At 41.5% G+C, this 4868-nt stretch overlaps 1 non-coding gene across 1 annotated transcript; it reads left to right on the top strand.

The window, feature by feature from the left end:
• Window positions 1–251: 251 nt before the first annotated feature.
• LOC120267590 lies at window positions 252–358 on the top strand. Its single transcript, XR_005538499.1, has one exon. It is a non-coding gene; the product is annotated as a small nucleolar RNA R71 (small nucleolar RNA).
• Window positions 359–4868: the final 4510 nt, after the last annotated feature.

The following is a 4868-nucleotide window of genomic DNA, read 5'->3' as shown; positions in this document are numbered from 1 at the left end:
GGTCTAACTTCTTACTCAATGATTCAACTTGGGCCGCCAAAGAAGTGACTGCATCTATTTCATGGAGTCCGGCTACTTTCTTCCTTTCCCGCGTATTCCACTAATAACTATTCATGGCCATGTCTTCCACTAATTGTCTGGCTTCTTTCGGGGTTTTACTCCCCATTGTACCTCATGCGGCTGCATCTAGCAATTGCCTTATACTCTGATTCAACCCATTATAGAAAGTGTGAATAATTATCCATTCGGGAAATCCGTGTAGTGGGCACCTCCACAAAAGATCCTTGAAGCGCTCCCATGTCTCAAACAATGATTCCAATTCTATCTGCACAAATGACGATATCTCATTACGAAGCTTGGACGACTTCCCCGAAGGAAAGTATCTTGCAATTAAAGCTTCGACCATCTCATTCCAAGTCGTGATGGATGCTTTTAGCAAGGAATGAAGCCACTGCTTGGCTCTTCCTTTGAAAGAAAATGGAAAGCCCTCAATCTGATAGCATCATCTGATACACTGTTAATCTTCAGCATATCACAAACTTTTAAGAAGTTCTCTATATGGTTGTTTGGATCCTCATCGACCAAACCATTGAACTGCGCTGACTGCTGAATCATCTGGATGAATGCGGGCTTCAGCTCAAAGTTCAGAGCTGTAATTGGGGGTCGCACAATGCTAGATTGTGTCCCCAGTACTGACGGTCTGGCATAATCAGATAATGTTCATTGTTGTTCATTTTGTTCAGCCATGTTGTCAGATCCTTCAACTTCCACATCAGCTAGATTGGATGGTTCTTCCACAGGTTCTTTTCCCCTTCTTCTGAGTGTACGTTCAAGTTCAGGATCTCCTTCAATTAATATCGAAGGATTTCCCCAGTGGAGAAATCGATCAGTCTCAACACCTCACACTGTGTACAGTTGCAAAACACTCAAGGGATTCCAAGTGATAAACCCAATTCCATTATGTAGACCTAACCCTTTGGTCCAGGTGGAAGGTCCCTATTCACAATTAAGCCCTAGGTGCTAAAATCACTTCAACGCTTCACTTTGTTGCCTTTGCAACTAAGCCCCAGCGGGAGGTCATCCCATAGCCCATTCACTCTACTGTGACAGCAAAGAACTCTTGGAATGTGGAGGTAGAGTAAATCAAATCGAAGGGGAAAGGGGACGCTCCGCTATCTCTCGACTCACCCTCTCAACCCTCTCCAATCTTGCTTTGTCTAACCCTCATGGCGTGTCACCCATCCACAAAGGTTACCAATATAGACTCTCAACCCTAGTGTCATTCTATGGGAGAAATCATTTAACAAGCATTTAAGATTGGATCTCAATTAAAACATCAATTAAGAAAAGCATAATAAAAGGTTTAAAGAAACAATAGCATCCTACGGTTCACAAATCCATGTACCCACTAGTGGGTTTAGCTCTCCATGGAGCTAGTTACAATCAACAATAAAATCGAATGTAAAAACAAGTAATCCATAGAAAAAGCCCCCTCGGTGTTCGTATCAATGGTCTTGTGGAGTAGTTGAGTCTTCTCCAAGGGTTCCCTTATCCGGCCTAGGGCACACCTCGTCGGATCTATGCCGACGAAAGCTCCCCCAATAACCTTCTTCCAAGCAAATCACAATATCGAATCCTTCAAACCACTCCTAAGACGTGCCAAAAGCCTCTTGAAACCCTAGCTGACAGCCTCCCAAACGATGGAGAAAAGTCGAAGAGAAGAGGTGAAAAAGATCCCCAAAATCGGGCTGAATCACGGCTTAAATAGGGCTAGAATCGGGCATCCACACGCCCGTGTGGATTCTCTGGAAATCTCATTTTCGGCCGGTTGTGAACAGTAACTGCTACAGTAGTCTGCCAGAACACTCCCAATTCCATACTCTTCATCAAGGCAACATAAACGGGCACACGTTTATGCCGTAGATCACACGTCTTCTTCAATCAAAAGCTTCATTGATAGAGATCTTGTCATCAATGTACGAGTCAAGATATGCAAATGTGACTACCTTTGTGCCCCTCCAATTCATTGTAGTGACTTGAAGTCATGGAGGTTTGCACATATTCACGTATCTTGGAGTCCCACTTGTGTCTTCGTGTTTGTTCCTTCCAAGATTCCACCAAACAATGAGATTATGATCTACTTTTGGCTTCTTTTCTCATTACTTAGATTCACACCCCTATATGCTTGAAAGTAATACAAATGCACAAGTATTAGCACTAAAACCTGATAAAAGTAATGCTCATCATAAGGAAAGAACACTTCGGATTCTTATCACACAAGCACTTGTCATAAGGTTGTGCACTCTGAACCACCACCGTGTTTAGGGTGTGTTCAGTACGTGCAGTTTATAGGTTGGCTGATTTTTCGCATCAACACAAAACTCCAGACTTTTACGTAAAGTGCACAGGAACAAGCATGGCCTGAACACGGCTATACTCATATCTCCATATTGAAAAATGCTAAAAAGACTATTGTACAATCATGTACTCCCCAGACTGAACAAAACACTTTAGATTATTCTTAGAAAAGAAGACAAAAATAAATAAAAAGGTCTCTAGTATCACACAAGAGCTACTATTGCTTTTTTTACTACACTATCTAATCTACCAAACAGAGGTGATTGTTGATTGCAAAATAAGATAATAAGATATGAACTAAGCACGTAATGCATAAAATAAAGATAACAAAAACCAATAGGAAGGAAGGGCACCGGGCTAGGATCCCCATAGGTGATGAATAGGCATAAATGAATTTGAGAAATAAAGTATGATGTTAGTTTAAGTTTTCGTTCGCTAGACTCTAAGTTCTAGTACCCCAGAACCTTCACAAATAACCTTAATCCCATATGGGTTCCTCCATCCGGAAGATACCACTACATTGTCATTAGGTTCAAGGAGTCTTGGCTAGGGAAGCCCTAATGCTTTCTAACTTAGGGCTAACCCTAATGTCTGCGGGAGCTAATCGACACTTGGAATCTCTGACATGCCGATACAATGAATCCCCCTTTCAACCATTGTGTACCTAATACTTGTAAGCATCCCACTTTACAAGTATCACTGATGCTCGCTAGAGATAGTAAGGGAATCATGTACCTTTCGATTGGAATTTCGGCAGTTAATCCCCGATTCTTGACATGGAAACCCTAGAACTCATTACAATCGTGCGAGGGTAGGAGTAAGAGAGATTCACTTCAAGCCTTAGCATGGGAGTAGACACTAGGGATTCTCGAGAAAGCGGTTAGTATTTTCGTTGGTTTCCTTTATTCTGGCTAGCTAAGGTTTATTCTATGTTAAATTATAATCTCCTTATTCCCAACTGAAAATTGATCCGGGCATCGCTTTTCTTTATTGAGCTCAATTGCTTGTTTCCCTTATTTAGGCCTTTTACTTGCCTTTATTGTTTCTTTTAATTAATTCGTTTTAAATCTCAATCATTGTTTAGTTAGCTGAAGAAGATAGGGTTAGTACTAGTACTATCTATTCTCTATGGATTCGACCTTGCTTTGCATGTATTACTTCGATTGATACGTACACTTATGTGCATATTGCTTTTAGTCAATCACCTATCTCTCAACCTGCCAATGAGCTACCGGTGGAGAGCTTTCTTTTTTCTTTACCAATAGCTTTAATAGACAGCTGAGTTGATGCCTTCAAAAATCACCAAGAATTCCAAGGGAAAGATTGAGTTGCTACCTTCCGGTTGTGATGGAGAAGAGGCTTGATTAAAATGGGGATGAGTGGGGGTAAACTCCACAATGGAACACCAGAACAAATCCAAGATTTGCGATTGTTTGGGAGTGAGGAAATTTTGGGGCCTACACGACGGACAACCCTCATAATCCTCCCCCCTTAAAAGAGTTTGGTCCCCAAACTTGCATTAAGAGTCATTAAACAACTTTCGGTAGAGCTTACTCAGATCGATCTCCCGCTCCTAGGTAGCTTCACCATTGGAGTGGGTACTCTATTAGATCTTAATCAACTAGATAACTCGGCTCCCTTACTACTGCTCCTTGTAGACAAGGATCCCCATTGGTCGCTCTTCATATGGCAGGTTCTTCTAAAGTTCCAAAGGTTCATGCTGAATGACATGCAATGGATTAGACAGTTACTTTCTCAACATGGAGATATGGGAAACATTGTGGGCCTAAGCTAGGTCTGGAGGTAAAGCTAAATGATATGCCACAGTTCCAATTTACTCCACAATCTCAAAAGGTCTAATATAGCGTGGGTTGAACTCCCCATGGTTTCCAAATCTCACCACACCCTTCATAGGTGATACTCTTAAGAAAACTGCATCGGCCACCTGAAACTCTAGTTCAGAACAAAGCTTGTCTGCATAGCTCTTCTGACGACTTTAAGCAGAATTTAGTCATTCCCTAATTAGTTTCATTTTCTCCTCCACAATCTGCACTATCTTAGAACCTACCAGTTTCCACTGTCCAACATCATCCCAACATATAGGAGATTACCACTTTTCCCTTAGAGAGCCTCGTACGGTGGCATCTAAATACTCACTTGATAACTATTATTATAAGCAAACTTTGCTAGAGGCAAATAGTAGTCCCAAGCATCAAAAAAGTTAAAGTCACATGCTCGAAGCATGTCCTCCAGATTCTGTGTCATCCTCTTAGACTGACCGCCTATCTTGCGATAAATCATGTACTAAAAATAAATTTAGTGCCCAATGTTAACTGTAAACTCCTCCAGAATCTCGAGATGAATCTAGAATCCTAATCATACGTGATCGATATAGGTATGCTGCACAGTCGAACAATCTCTCTCAGGTATAACTCAGCTAGCTCCTCTAAATCCATCCCAAGTCTCAAAGGCAGAAAGTGCGCCGATTTGGTTAGTCGGTTAACAATCAC

Source organism: Dioscorea cayenensis, chromosome 1 (assembly GCF_009730915.1).
Source record: "Dioscorea cayenensis subsp. rotundata cultivar TDr96_F1 chromosome 1, TDr96_F1_v2_PseudoChromosome.rev07_lg8_w22 25.fasta, whole genome shotgun sequence".
NCBI classification, from domain to species: domain Eukaryota; kingdom Viridiplantae; phylum Streptophyta; class Magnoliopsida; order Dioscoreales; family Dioscoreaceae; genus Dioscorea; species Dioscorea cayenensis.
This window is presented reverse-complemented; position numbering and strand designations above follow the sequence as displayed.